The sequence below is a fragment of the Humulus lupulus genome, chromosome 5 (assembly GCF_963169125.1).
Source record: "Humulus lupulus chromosome 5, drHumLupu1.1, whole genome shotgun sequence".
In the NCBI taxonomy this organism is placed as follows: Eukaryota; Viridiplantae; Streptophyta; class Magnoliopsida; order Rosales; family Cannabaceae; genus Humulus; species Humulus lupulus.
In genome coordinates this window covers 102,545,228-102,561,227 of record NC_084797.1, presented here as the reverse complement: position 1 = coordinate 102,561,227, position 16,000 = coordinate 102,545,228, and positions in this window count along the sequence as shown.

Sequence of the window (16,000 nt, the reverse complement as noted above, 5' to 3'; positions counted from 1 at the left end):
ATTCATGACCAGCTGAGAGTCGCTGTAAATATCGAGCACTTTTATACTCATATCCTTGGCCATTCTCAGTCCAGCGAGGAGCGCTTCGTATTCTGCTTCATTGTTTGATGCTGCGAAGTCAAATCTGATTGCGCAATGAAATCGATGCCCTTCGGGCGTTATCAATATCACTCCCGCTCCAGCGTGGGATTCATTGGATGAACCATCCGTGAATAGTTTCCACGAAAGAGTCTCGTCTTGAGGCATGGGCGCTTCAGGCTGTTTGCACAGCTCACTGTTGGGGAGTTCGATGAACTCCACAATAAAATCGGCCAAGACTTGCCCTTTTATTGCTGCTCGCGGTAACTAAGTTACATCGAACTGTCCTAATTCGACCGCCCATTTTAACAGTCGTCCAGCTGCCTCAGGTTTTTGGAGGACTTGCCGAAGGGACTGGTCGGTCAGAACTGTGATAGGATGGGCTTGGAAGTACGGATGCAACTTTCTGGAGGCTAGAATTAAGCAATATGCTAACCTCTCGATTGGTGGATATTTCAATTCTGCACCGATAAGCCTTTTGCTGACATAGTAAACAGCTTTCTGTATGCCTTCTTCCTCCCGTATTAGTACCGCACTAGCAGCAACTTCGGTAATCGCCAGATAAATATACAAAGTCTCTCCTTCGATTGGTTTTGATAGGATGGGAGGTTGCGACATATGAGCTTTTAAGGCCTGGAATGCTTGCTCGCAGTCTTCCGTCCATTCAAACTTCTTATTCCCCCTGAGTAGATTAAAGAATGGAACGCACTTGTCAGTTGATTTTGAGATTAATCTACTTAGGGCAGCGATCCTTCCGTTCAGGCTTTGTACATCCTTGATTCTCTCCGGCGACTTCATGTCGATCAGGGCTTTTATCTTGTCAGGGTTGGCCTCGATTCCTCTTGAATTTACTATAAACCCCAAAAACTTCCCTGATCCGACTCCAAAGGAACATTTGAGGGGATTCAACTTCATCTGATACTTGTTCAACACATCAAAGCATTCTCGCAAATTCCTCACATGTCCTTCTGCCTTCTTGGACTTTACCAACATGTCATCCACATATACCTCCATGCTTACCCCGATCAGCTCCTTGAACATGTGGTTGACCAGTCGTTGGTAAGTTGCGCCTGCATTTTTCAGCCCGAAGGGCATTACTTTGTAACAATATAAGCCTGTATCGGTCTGAAAGCTGGTATGATCCTCGTCAGGGGGATGCATGCTGATCTGGTTGTAACCTGAATACGCGTCCATGAACGAGAGGATCTCATGTCCTGCAGTAGCATCGACCAACTGGTCGATCCTTGGGAGTGGGAAACAGTCTTTTGGGCAGGCTTTATTGAGATCTGTAAAATCCACGCAGGTCCGCCATTTGCCGTTAGGCTTGGGGACCAGCACCGGATTGGAGACCCACGATGGATAAAATGCCACCCTGATGAACCCATTCTCTTTAAGTCTTTCGACTTCTTCTTTCAAGGCTTTTGATCTGTCTTTATCGAGCAGCCTTCCTTTTTGTTGCACAGGTGGAAAGGCTTTGTTTATGTTCAGGACATGGCTGATCACTGCTGGATCTATCCCAACCATGTCTTTATGCGACCAGGCGAAAACTTCCTAGTTCTCTTGCAAGAATTTCACCAGTGCCTGCTTTGCGGTAGGCTCTAAATTCTTCCCAACCCTCATGACTCTGGTCGGGTCTTTTTCATCGAGTTGGACCTCCTCTAGGTCCTCGACGGGTCCAACATTTTCTTCAAAATCCCCAAAGCGAGGATCCAAATCTATATCCTCACTTTGGGCAACACCCTATTTGGTGACGTTACCACCTGATTGGGCTTGTCTGTCTTCTGTCATCTGCAATCGGTCTAGGGTAGCGCTCTTCGATGCTCCACTTTTTGCCTTTGTGATCGAGGCGTTATAGCACTCCCTGGCTTCCCTTTGGTTTCCTAAGACGCATCCTACCCCTGCGTCCGTTGGGAACTTCATGGCTAGGTGCCACATGGAGATGATGGCCCTTAGATCAACCAGTATGGGCCTTCCAATAACGGCGTTATATGCTGAAGGACAATCGACCACTACAAAAGTGGTGAGTAATGTCCTTGAGGCAGGCGCTGTACCCGTTGTTACTGGGAGTTTGATCATTCTGGCTGGGGCGAGTCCTTCTCCAGAGAAGCCGTATATGGTTTGATTGCAGGGCTCCAGGTCTTTTATGGACAACTTCATGCGTTCCAGTGTTGACTTATACAGGATGTTCACTAAACTTCCTGTATCGACCAGTACTCTTTTTACCATCATATTGGCCATCTGGATGTCCACGACCAGCGGATCGGAATGTGGGAACCGGACGTGTTGGGCAACGCCATCAGAGAAGGTTATCCCATATTCCTCTGAGCGAGCCTTTTTTGGCGCACGGTCCTCCACAGTCACCATCTCGATGTCCTGGTCGTGACGTAGAGTCCGAGCATATCGTTCTCTAGCCTTTCCGCTATGTCCCGCGAGGTGTGGGCCTCCACAGATGGTTAAGAGTGTTCCGGCTACGGGGGCAGGCTGTAATGGTGGCGAGCGTTGGCGTGTGGACGTCTGCTCGTTGCCACCTGGAGCTTCTCGTTGGGAAGATCCCGAGGCCCGTACGTACCTTCTCAAGTGTCCTTGTCTAATAAGGAACTCGATTTCGTCTTTTAACTGGTTGCATTCATTAGTGTCATGTCCGTAGTCGTTATGGTAACGACAGAACTTGGTAGTGTCTCTTTTCAAAATGTCTTTTCGAATGGGCCCAGGTTTCTTGTAAGGTACACTAGAGCTTGTGGCCTGGTAAACCTCTCCCCGAGACTCGATGAGGGCAGTGTAGTTAGTGAACCTAGGTTCATAACGATTACCCTTGGCTCGTTTATTATCGGAGGTTGAAGGCTCATTGTGCGGCCGTTTCCCACCGTTCTTGCCATTACCGTTGTTGTGCCCGTTGCCTTTGCCGTTGCCATCAGGTTTGGAACCATTGGCGGCTTTGGCGGGTTCGGCGGCCTTCTTACCCTTGTTCGAGGGTTTTCCATCATCAGCAATGGCCTCTTCGAGCTTGATATAACGATCAGCTCGGTCCAAGAACTCCTGGGTGGTTCTAACCCCGTCCTTACGAAGACTCTTCCATAGAGGCGAATGTCGTCTCACTCCTGCGGTAATAGCCATCATTTTTCCTTCGTCTCCGACTGTCTTTGCTCCAGCTGCTGCTCGCATAAAGCGCTGGATGTAATCCTTCAGTGATTCTCCATCCTGCTGGCGGATTTCGACCAGCTGGTTTGCTTCGGTTGGGTGCACACGACCCGCATAGAACTGTCCGTAGAACTCCCTTACGAACATTTCCCAGGAAACTATGCTTGCAGGTGGGAACTTAAAGAACCACTCCTGTGCTGCTTCAGAAAGTGTTGTAGGGAAGATCCTGCACCGAGCGTCTTCGGACACTTTCTGAATGTCCATCTGAATCTCAAATTTATTCACATGCGAGACTGGGTCCCCATATCCATCAAAGTTCGGGAGCGTAGGCATTTTGAACTTGCTGGGAGTTTCGGCGTTAGCTATCCTCTGGACGAAAGGAGTACCTTTCCTCCTGTCGTGGTCGATGTAAGAAGTCCTTCCTCCGACCAGCTGCTGCACAGCCTGATTGAGTGCGTCTATCTGGGCTTGCACTGCGGCAGGAATTGTGGTGGCCTCTGTGGCTGGGGGGATGTTCTTGCCGTGCCTTTCTCGACGATCGTTGAGTACATCTCTTAGGTCCTCTTCTCTTCTTCGTTGCTCGCTACCTCCGAGCCGGTTGAAGACATTATTTTGTCTGGGCTGCCCCCCAGCATCTTGTCTATTTGGCTGGTCACCTTGAGGTATTTGGCACCTGCCTTTACCTCTTTCTCCATTCCTCCCACCAGCATTTCCCTTGTCTGAGTTGGCCTCATTGTACCCATGACCATCTCTGAACCTTGACTGGCTGTGGTGAGACTGACTGTTCCCTCTGTTACCGTCTCTGGCAGAAATGCCCCGAGCGTTAGAGGGTGGCCTGCGCTGGTCGCGGTGTCCCCGTACATCGTTATGCCGTGGGGGTCCACGGACCGCAGAGCCTAGTTCCGAGTCCCTTCTGTTACCAGGAGGGTAGTGACCTCTGTTCGCTTGGTTTGGCCTTTCATTCTCATGGCGCCTAGGACTACGAGGCTGACGCTCGGTCCTATTCTGCCTTTGCTGCAGGGAATTACCCCGAGCAACTTGGGATGGCGGATTTTCCTCGGGGTCCAACGGGACATCGTCATGGGGCGTCTGAGGCTGCTCAGGCCTTTGCGGACTTGAAGGTTGAACTGGTGGGCTAGGATTGGGACCCTTCTGAGGTGGCCCATTTGCAGGTTGGTTAGGCTGCGAGGCAGGTGCGGCCTGATTTCTAGCAAACAGCAAGGCCGCTTCAAGGGCTGCCATGGCCTCGGTCTGGCGGCGATCCACCTCTGCTTGTCTCTCGCTCAACTCCGCCCGCTGACGATCAAGCTCCTGCTGCTGTCGCGCCATAACTTCTGCGGCAGTCTCTTGATTGGCCCTCAGACTAGCCAATTCTTCTTGCAACGCGCCCAGGGTGCTCTTCAGCGTCGCATCGTCCATTTCCTCCTCTTCAAAATCTAGTTGCGGCTCATCTTCCGCCATGCTTGCAGGGGGAGGAGGAGGTGGTGGGTTCGACGGTGCAGCGGCAGTTGCCTGCCCAGTTTTCCTTCCTGCTTTCGCCATTGGTTTTCTTAATAGCAACAAATCAATCTCTCAATGAAAGCACCAGAATGTTGACCCACGATTTAGCCAACTGACACGGAGTCAAAATATGAATGATATAGACGAATGTATAGAGAATAACGTAATGACAAAAGTAAAGAAAACACAGTGATTTATAGTGGTTCGGCCCCAGGATCTGGAAATGACCTACGTCCACTTAGAATGATATTGATATGGAATCAAAAGTGTGATCAAAGAACTTGGGTTCAATGAGTTTCAACACTTCTGACAAATAATACAAGTTTACTAGGAGAAATTCTATAATCCCTATCATTCAGAAGCTCCAAAAAAAGGTCCCTTCCCTTGAGCTATCTCTTGCTATTTATAGGCTCATGGAGGGTTACAAAATATTGTTATAGATATTATCCCCTGAATAATGGGATATCCAGAAGATTGCATGAGATAAATTTGGGATTCACAAAGATCTTCCCATAATTGTTGCCTTGCCTGCGGAACTACCGACCAGACTGGTCGTGGGTAAGACAGGCTTGTCCTGCTTCTGCTGTGCATCCTGGTCGATACTCTAGCAGACGCCTTCCAGGTATCAGCCACGTGTCAAGAGATTATCTGCCACGTCACAAATGCTAATTTATTGGATAACAACTGCATTGATTGATTCAGGAGCTACTCATTCATTTGTATCTGCTAGAGTGATAGATCAACTGTGTAGACCTAGTGTTTTGTATGCTAGGGGTTTTCAGACTTTGTTGCTGACTGGGGAACTGGTAGTCTCTAGGAGATGGATTAGAGTTTTGCCAGTAGAGGTAGATGGTAAGGAATTTTCTGTTGATCTAATTGAGCTTGCAATGGATGACTTTGACATAATCCTAGGGATGGATTGGTTATCGAAGTATGGGGCGACGATTGACTGCAAGTGCATGATGGTGACTTTTGAACCAGAAGGGGAGGTACCCTTTGTATTTGTGGGGATAGCTAATGGACCGCGGGTACCTATGATTTCAACACTGAAGGCTAGATACCTAATGCAGGAAGGTTGCATAGGATTCCTAGCGAATGTTGTAGATACCTCTAGGGTTGTGTCGGTTGGACTGGGGGAGACCAGATTGGTATGTGATTTTCCAGATTTATTTCCAGCAGATTTGCCAGGGTTGTCGCCGTAGCGGGAGATTGAGTTTGTTATAGAGTTGGCGCCAGGGGCAGAGCCAGTATCTAGGACACCTTACAGAATGGCTCCGACAGAGTTGAAGGAGTTGAAGATTCAGTTGCAGGAGTTGCTTGATTTGGGGTTTATCAGACCGAGTTTCTCACCATGGGGTGCTCCAGTGTTGTCTGTCAAGAAGAAGGATGGATCTCTTATGATGTGTATTGACTACAGGGAGTTGAACAAGTTGACCATTAAGAACAAGTATCCACTACCTACGATCGATGATTTATTTGACCAGCTTCAAGGAAGGACAGTGTTTTCCAAAATTGATCTCCGATCAGGTTACCACCAGTTAAGGATCAAAGAAGAGGACATACGAAAGACCTCTTTCCGCACGAGGTATGGACATTATGAATTCCTAGTTATGTCCTTTGGATTAACCAATGCCCCAGCAGCTTTTATGGATATGATGAATAGGGTTTCAAGGACTACTTGCACAAGTTTGTAATTTTATTTATCGACGACATTCTAGTATACTCTCAGTCAGAGACAGAGCATGAGCAGCATCTACGATTAGTATTGCAGCGGTTAAGGGAGCATAGGTTCTATGCTAAGTTCAGCAAGTTCGAGTTCTGGTTACCGCAAGTTACATTTCTGGGCCATATCGTCAATGAGGAGGGAATTCTGGTTGACCCAAGTAAGATTGAGGCAATGAAAATTGGCCTAGACCGAGCAGTGTTCTTGAAGTGAGGAGTTTTCTGGGATTGGCAAGGTATTATCGGCGGTTTGTTGAGGGGTTCTCTAGGATAGCTACGCCATTGACAGAATTGACAAGGAAGAAGACAAAATATGTTTGGACAGACAGATGTGAGAATAGTTTTAAGGAGTTGAAGCGGCGACTGATCACCGCACCAGTGCTGAGTCTGCCGACAGAAAATGAGAAGTTTTTGGTTTATTGTGATGCTTCCAGATAGGGTTTAGGGTGTGTGCTGATGCAAGTCAGAAAAGTGATAGCCTACGCATTGAGACAACTAAAGGAGTATGAGTAGAGATATCCCACGCATGATCTGGAGTTGCCAGCGGTGGTATTCGCACTTAAGATTTGGATACATTCTCTATATGGTGAGAAGTACGAGATATACATCGACCATAAGAGTTTGAAGTACTTCTTTACCCAGAAGGATCTGAATATGCGCCAGAGACGGTGGCTGGAGTTGGTTAAGGATTATGATTGTGATATTCTATACCATCCTGGGAAGGCTAATGTAGTGGTTGATGCATTGAGTCAGAAGGGCCCAAGACAGTTGTTCAGTTCGAGACAGATATCTAATAAGCTAGCTGAGGAGATGACCAGAGCGAGTATAGAGTTGGTGGTTGGTCGGTTAGCCAACATCACTCTTTAGTCTATACTCTTTGAGAGGTTCAAAAAGGCGCAGGGGAAGGATTCCCAGTTGAGAGGTCACAGGGAGAATGTCTTAGTCGGAGCGGCTAAGGACTTCTCTATCTCAGAGATGGGGTTACTGAAGTACAAGGGTCGAATCTGTGATCTGATGGATTCTGATATCCGATGAGAGATCTTGGATGAATCGCATACCACTCCCTATTCCTTACATCCAGGTACGACATAGATGTACCAAGATCTAAGAGCTTTGTTTTGGTGGCCGGGCATGAAGAGGGATGTGGTGGATTATGTGGCCAAGTGCTTAACTTGTCAGCAGGTCCAGGTTGAACATCAGAGACCAGCAGGGTTGTTGTAGCCTCTAGGGATTCCAGAGTGGAAGTGGGAAGATATTACCATGGACTTCGTGGTTGGCTTATCGAAGACCGTGGGACAGCATGACTCGGTGTGGGTGATTATGGATGGGTATACCAAGTCCACCCATTTTTTACCTGTCAGGATGACTTATACTGTGGAGTAGTATGTCGAGCTTTATGTGAAGGAAATTGTTCGACTTCATGGGGCTCTGAAGTTTTGGGAGAGTCTGCAGAAGGCTATGGGCACGCAGTTACGGTTTAGTACCGCTTATCATCCTCAGACAGATGGATAGTCTGAGAGTACGATTCAGATACTGGAAGACATGCTACAAGCCTGTGTGCTAGATTTTGGGGAATCTTGGAGTAAGTAACTCCCTTTGATTGAGTTCTCGTACAATAACAGTTATCAGGCGACTATCGGAGTGGCTTCTTATGAGATGCTTTATGGGAGGAAGTGCTGATCACCTATCCATTGGAATGAGATGGGTGAGAAGAGATATTTGGGTCCTAAGATGGTTCAAAGGACCAATGAGGCAATTGACAAGATTAGAACTCGAATGCTCACCTCCCAGAGTCGCTAGAAGAGTTACTCGGACTTGAGATGCAGGAGCGTGAAGTTTCAGGTCGGTGATCATGTGTTCCTTAGGGTTTCACCTTTGAGGGGAGTGATACAGTTTGGTGTTCGGGGCAAGTTGAGCCCTAGGTTTGTTAGCCCCTTCGAGATTCTGGAACGAGTTGGAGAGGTAGCTTACAGACCGGCGATGCCTCCAACCTTATCAGGGGTTCATAATGTTTTTCATGTGTCCATGCTCCAAAAGTATGTATCAGATTTGATGCACGTTCTGAGTTATGAGAATTTGGAGCTGGACCAGGATTTATCATATGAGGAGAAGCCGGATCAGATTCTCGACCGGAAAGATAATGTAACGACCCAAATTTAATAATAAGGCTTAAGGGCCTTGATTAGTGTGCCGGGAGGGCATAACTGGATTATATGTGATTTAAATGATTAAAAGCATGTTATATGACTATTTGGATATATGTGATGCATGATTATGTGTAGTAGTATGCATGTAGGCCCTGATTAGGTTAGAAGGGCATATTCATAATTTTGGCCCATTGAGGGCATAAAATGTAAATAACTGTGATAAATTATTGAGACCACATTATTATGTGGATATATTTGTAGCTTGTGACTCGAGGCGATCCTAGTGAGCGGTTTAGCGAAAAAGTCATGGCGGGGATTTATACCCGGCTCGGGGCGAGCCTGGGGGTATTTCTGGGAATTTAGGAAATATATTGGAGATTATTTTAATATTTAGAAATATAGTTGGTGATTAGCTAGGTGTCAGGAAGTAAGCGGTAAATATTAGAGACACTTGAGGAATTAGCGGGAATTGGGAGTAATGACCAAAATGCCCTTAAGATGTTTAAAAGCTTGGTTTTAAGTGGGAGGGCAATATGGTCTTTTGGTGTTTAGAATCAGAGATAAGGGTCATGCTGCTTTATGCCTTGGTGGATTATGTAGAAAGTTTTAGAAGTCTGAAGAAAAGAAAAGGAGAAGGAAAAGAAAAGAAGGAGAAAAGAAAGAAGGGAAAAACAGGGCACTACTCTCTTATGCGGTTTAGGCTTTTCTTCACCAATTTTTCTGGAATTTGGAGCTAAAATTCAGAGAATGCTTAGGCTAAGGCTCATCACTAGGGACCTTGATTTGGCTTGAGGAATTGGCAGAGGTTATTCATCCATTTGAGGTAAGGTTTTGAGGTTGTTATTCAGTTCTTGGTTTTTGGTGTTGAACTGGTTTCTAAGTTGAGTATCTGTAGGAATTCTAGGGGATTAAGCCTAAGGATTTGAGGAGGTGAAGGCTAAGGAAGTGTGGAAGATAACCTAGGTTGAATTCATCTATCAAAGGTAAGAAATTCTAGCTTTAAGTTCTGTGATTTTTGTAGTTCTGTCGAGTTTTTGAGCTTCAAACTCAGCCATGGTGATTTCCTTGTTGGGGTGCATGTGCTTAAGTTTCATATGGTTGGGTCATATGGGGTGAGTTATAGATGATGGTGGGCTTGATTTGATGTTTGGTTGAGGTTTAGAAGGGTGTTAGAGAGTTTTGGCTCGAGGAAATCTGAGTGTTGTCTGGCTGTGGCTTGCGCTGTAGCGCTAGCCTTAGGGCGCTACAGCGATAGGCTTGGGTGTCTGGGAGCCTGTTGGCTCTGTTTGTAGCGCTAGAGCGCCCTCTTTATGGCGCTGTAGCGCTACCCTATTTCCAGAAGGGGGTTTTTGGGTTATTTCTTAGGGTTTTTTCCCAGGGGCTCGGGGTTTGATTCCACCACCCCGTTTGGTGGAATTAGAGCTTCCCGAGGGCTCGGGATTGGTCCCGAGGCTAGGTTTTGGATTTGGAGTTTGGTATGGTTTTAACTTGTGACTATGACTAGGTGTACACTAGGGGTCAGACGGGATCAGGATCGTGCTTGAGGGTTGAATTGAACAAAGCTATCGGAATCTAAAGGTAAGACATTGCACCCAATTATGTGTTAATGATGGGACTAAGAGCTCCCTATACATGAATTGTGTCATATGTGGTATTATGCCATGGGACATGTGATAAACGGCCTAAGAGTGTCGGAATCAATATTTGCGCACAGGGCGTGGCTCAGCCACTGGTAGCTGAGGACAGCTTAATATTCACTGAGCTCGGTTTAAGCGGGTCAGAGTCAGTGGGGTAAATAGAGGGTGCGACCTAAGGGCGTCGACCTTGTTTTTTGTGTGAATTGGTTATAAATGTTTAGTGATGAGTTTGGTATGCTGAATATCTATTTATATGAACACTATGGATTGTTGAGTATATGGCTATGCATTATGAGTTGCTTGATTGCTGATTTGCAAATTGATTGCTTAATGAATATGCTATGTTATCTGGTTTCTTGTTGGGCCTTGGCTCACGGGTGCTACGTGGTGCAGGTAAAGGTAAGGGCAAGGTGGACTAGTCTTGAGATGGAGAGCTTTGGATCTGAATGTACATAGTCAGCTGATCGGCCGCCACAGCCGAGGAGTGGTACAGGATGAGAAAAGTGTAATTGTCTGTTTTTCCCTTAGAGTGGCTAGTAACTATACTTTTATCTTGAAATTTTGTAAAGAGTCTTTTAATGCTACTACCTTTGGGATCCCATGTAAAAATGTTTGATTATAAGAAATGAAACTTTTGAGACCGAAATCTTTTAACATTGGTTCAACTTTAGTTTCTGTAACACGTTTCTAACTAAATGGCTTGATTAGCAAGTCTTGCACATTTGTAAACACACAGTGTAACGGTCTTGGCTATCCAGGGCATTACAACTTGGTATCAGAGCGTCCTAGGTTTAAGGGTTCCTGAAGACTAGCTGGACATGTACATTCACCGCGAAAGACAAGCTCGACTCAGGGTTTGGAAACTGTGTATACATGATTATATGCTTAAATTATTAGAATGGAATATGACTGCTGATACTTTTCTGATTAATAGGGAGCATGAGATACTGATATGGCTTGGCCCTTGACTATTGTGTGATGATATTGAGGCATGCTTATTAGCATTACTATGCAAGTGAATGAAAATATTTGAATACAGGGATAAACTGTTATATCTTGATTGTTTGTGAATGTTTGAGTTCTAATGGTGGATCATGGAAGGATTATTACCCTATCATCATAGTCTGACTGCCGAGTCGTTGATTACATATTAACTTGGATAATTATGCGTCCAAGAAATTCTACACGACTAGCCGGCACCAAGTCTGAGACTAGAGATGATGACCAGGGCCAGACCCCTCCGCCAGTCCCTGAGAACTGGCAGCAACTTATGGCTAATATGCAAGCACGGCTACAGAGCCAGGATGAGCAAATCTGCATTCTGCGACAACAGGCTCCATCAGGGAGTGCTGCCCCTATTGTGCCACCTGCAGTGGTACCAGTTGTACAGCCAGTAGAGGTTAGGAATAAATGGGAGTCGTTGTATGAGCGGTTCAGGAAATAGCAGCCCCCGATCTTTGAGGGAGGACCTGATCCACTGAAGGCCGAACAGTGGATGACCATGATTACTACTATCCTGGATTTCATGAGGGTAGATGGACATGACAGAGTGGCCTGTGCCACATATATGCTGAGAGAGGATGCTCGTATCTGGTGGGAAGTGGCATCACAGACTAGAGATGTTACTACACTGAGTTAGGAAGGATTTAAGGATTTATTTAGTCAGAAGTATTACAATGTTGCCATCAGGGCAGCGAAAATAAATGAATTTGTGGGGTTGGTTCAGGGCAGCATAACAGTTATAGAATATGCCCTGAAGTTTGACAAACTTGCGAAGTTTGCACCAGATCTTATGCCTACTGATGCAGCTAGGCAAGACAGATTTATCAGAGGGCTAAATGGTATGATAGCCCGAGATGTGATGATTACAACAGTTCCTGGGGGAAAAATTATGCCCAGGCTGTAGAGAAGGCTCTTACCGCTGAGGAAGCGGAGAATAAGATATGGAGAGAGAGTGCAGCAAGGTGGGAGGGTCGCAGGGCGGTGCCTCCATATTCTAGTTTTGGTAGGGGCGGAGGCCCCAGTGATCTAAAGAGAAAGAACCCTGATACTTCGACTGCTTCCGGTCCTGACTGGAGAGGTCAGGGTACTCAGGGTGGCCGTCAGGGAGGCGGTGATTCATGGAGGACCTATCCTGAGTGCACGAGGTGCAGAAGACACCATCCGGGCGAGTGTCGAGCTAAGGCCTGTTATGTGTGCAGGGTGGTAGGACACCTCAAGAAAGACTGCCCAATAGTGAAAAAAGGAGATGCAGGGAAGGTGGACAGCTTGACTCTAACTTGAGGGATAGCTTGCTTTGGTTTTGGCGCATTTCATGTGTTCACCCTGACACAAGCAGAGGTCGAGGCTAGTCCCTCGGTAGTGACAGGTCAGCTTTCTAGCGCTGGCTCTCCTTTTACTGTATTGATTGACTCTGGTGCTACACATTCGTTTGTTTCTAGTAAGGTAATTGATAGACTGTGTAGACCTAGTGAGTATTATACTTTGGGGTTTGGGACTGTTTACCGAGTTTTTCGGAAACGAATACAAACGAAATAATAAAAAGATAAGAACTGTAGAAGTGCAGAAATACAAATAGGCAAATAGGTTTTTTACGTGGTTCAGGCGTTAACGAGCCCTAGTCCACGAGTCGATGTTATTATACTTGTAGAGAATTACAGTAAAATGGCTGGTGTACAAGAACCTCACAAACTCACAATGTTTCTCTCGGGTTTTCTTGAAGAAGATGAAGCTAGAGAGATTTTGGCAGAGTTCTTGCTCTTTAATCTGTTGGCCTCTCTCCTATTGTAAAATGAGGAGGTCTTTATAGCTAGAGTTTTGGATTAGGGTTTTACTCTGCCCCCCTGAGTCTTAATTACACCAGCAATAAATAGGGGATACAATTACCGTAGTCGCATGGCTACCAGGCTCCATGTGGGTATATTTACGTGAAAATATGGGGAATGTAAAAAGGCAGCTGTCTTTTTCAGGCTGTCAGCGGAACAGTAGGCGAAATGGAACTTTTAGGCGTGCTGGGATGTGTGCGGCCTCGACCTGTCGGGCGTGTCAGGCGGGATCCTGTGTCAGGTGAGTATCATTCCAACTATGCCTCCTCCATGACTCGACCGCTTGGTCTTCTTCCGTGCAAGGCACGAAACTGTATCCGCGAAGGTAACCTGAAGAGCTTCTCCTGGAAGGACCTTCCCCGAAGGATATCCCTTCGGGAGTCCGGGAGAAGTGACGAGCTTCCGGGTCGCGGTTGCTTGAAAGAGTATGCTGGACACTAAACGGGAGAGGCGAAGCCTTTCTGTCCATCCGCGAGCTCTGGTCACCTTTCGTGAAAGACTTTGATAATTCTGCTTCCCCGAGGCTATCCATCTAGACGCTATCCGGAAATCTGGATAACATTTACCCCCCAAGGTCACGGGGCTTGAGAGGTCCGGGAGCTTGTACAGTCCTCCGGGTGTTCTGGTCTCTAGATTAGGCGAGGGGTCACCTCCTGTGTTCCTGGAAGGGTTCCTTTTTCCCGCCTGAGTGTCAGTACGAAAAAGGAAATTTCTTCTGTTTGAACTCAAGTACTCAAGTGTGGCAAGGGCCACGCGTCATGCAGGGAATGGCTCTGTGACCAAGACGTGTGCGTGAGGCGACTGGCTGAGTGTGCGTGCGTCAGGCGTCTGAGTAATGATCTGACGGTATTTAATGGTGCAATGGGCCCGAGATGGTATAATGATGGGAAATAAATACTTTATTCCCATCCGAGGAGTCTTAAATGGGACAGGCACTTCATCCCCAACCGTTGGATTTGATGCATGCGGTATGGGAAGATCGGGACCGTTCATTTGTGGAATTCGAAACGATTTCGTTCCTGCTATAAAAACGAGGGAACGGACCTTTCTTCCTCTTTACGCTTTCAAATTCTCGAGCTTTCGGATTCTCAGATTCCCAAATCTTCGAACTCTCAAGCTTCCAAGCTTCCTTTCCTTCGAATTCGCCACTTCTTTTGGTAATGAATCCAGAAACTTTTCTTTCGATTAGGCAGTAGGTTTGATCGCCGTAGTTCTAGGTTTGAATCGTTGCTTGTCTTTGCAGCCTTTACTTCACGTGTTCGTGCGGTGCAGTGACTCGGTTACTCCCTCAATCTTCAACTACTCGAATACCAGTAAGTATTTTTACTTTGCTTTTTTCTTCTAAACCTCAGATTGTTGGTAGTTGTTAGGGTTGAGTTTTCTGCCGGTGTCATCTTTATGCATGCGTGAATAGGGCTTTGATAGGCATGTGACTGATGCGAGTCAATAAGTCATTTCTTTGCATGCTTTGACGATTTGCTTTTGGAAAGTTGTTTCTCGTCTGCTTGTGCTGTTCTGGTTTGTTATTTTAGGGCATAAGCGTGAACACCTTTAGGGTGTCTTCCCCTGGGAAAACACTTCTCTCGGCGGGCTTAGGCTCGAAGTTTGAATCTGGTTCCTTGCTGTCCTCCGGGTGGCATGGTGCCAGCCTCTCGGCAAACTCGGTGGGAGCCTCTCCAAGCAGTTTTCGGGGAGGGTCTCCCCGACGCCTTTAATACCGTTAGGGTATGACAAGGGTGCTGACTGCTTGGAGTGTTTTCTTCTTTGTTTCTTTTGATCAGTGACGAACACCTCAAAGGAACAAATCATCGCTGCGGTAGAGGCTGAAACTGCCCAGGAGCAAGGTTCCCCTATTGCCGGTGCAAAGGGGAAAGCAAAATCTAAGGTGGCCGCGGCTAGCCCACCGACTATCAACAGTTCCATCTGGGAGATGGACCAGAAGCCGAACCTGTTCAGGAACTATGGCATGCTGGAGCTATATTCCTCAGAGGCAGGCCTGAAGAACATCCCAGGCCTGATGTGGCACCGCCTGTCGGTGCTGGGTGAGTCTGCCAGCCAGAGTCACGAAGGTTTTGGTGCCTGGAGCTGGGCACACATAGTGTGTGGGTCACATTTGCCCCTAAGAAGTTATTTTGCCAACTTCTGCGTGAAGGCGGGGATTGCCCCCTTCCAGTTGATTCCCCCCAGCTACAAGCTTCTAGCGGGGTGGTATATCTTTTGCAAGTCCCGAGACCTGGAGGCCCCTACCCCGGAGGAGGTGCTATACTTTTATGGGCTGAAGTCTCAGCCCATGAGAGGCCATGCAGACAAGGTGGGGTTTTATAGGCTGGAGAGGTATCCGGACGTGATGTGTCCCACATGTCATACCGCGAGGGTTCCAGATCTCCGGGAGTACTGGTTCCTAACGACTGGCTTCCCATTGAAGAGGGTGCCAGCTTTGTCTTTGGACTTCAAAGTCCCTGGTAAGTGCTCCTTCCTTTCTTTTCTAACTTTGTTTCTTCACGTTTGGTCTGCCTTCCGGGAGGATCTCTAACACTCGTGTTTGGATTTTGCAGAAGCCGTCCCGCGGACACCTCGTTGTGCGGAGATGATAAGGAGGTCAAACTTCTACGAGGGGCTCTCGGAGGAAGAGCTGAAGGTGGAAGGACTTGTGACCACCGAATCTTTGAGGGAGTATGGGCTACTCTCCTCTTTCCAAAATATTGAGCCAGTGAGTGGCAGAGGGCAAAGTCAGGTGTCAGCTAACGTCCGGGAACAGATTGCCCTGGAGCTGTCCAAGGTGATCTGCCAGGTGGCCCAGGACGAGAATAATTTATCCCCCAGTAGGGTGGAGAGGTTCCCCGACCCCCAGTCGGAGGAAGAAGAAATCGAGGCTCACCACGCCGCAGCTTACCCCAATGAAGGGACTCCGGGAGCTGGTACCTCCGGGAAAGGTAAGACTAGCTTTCGATTG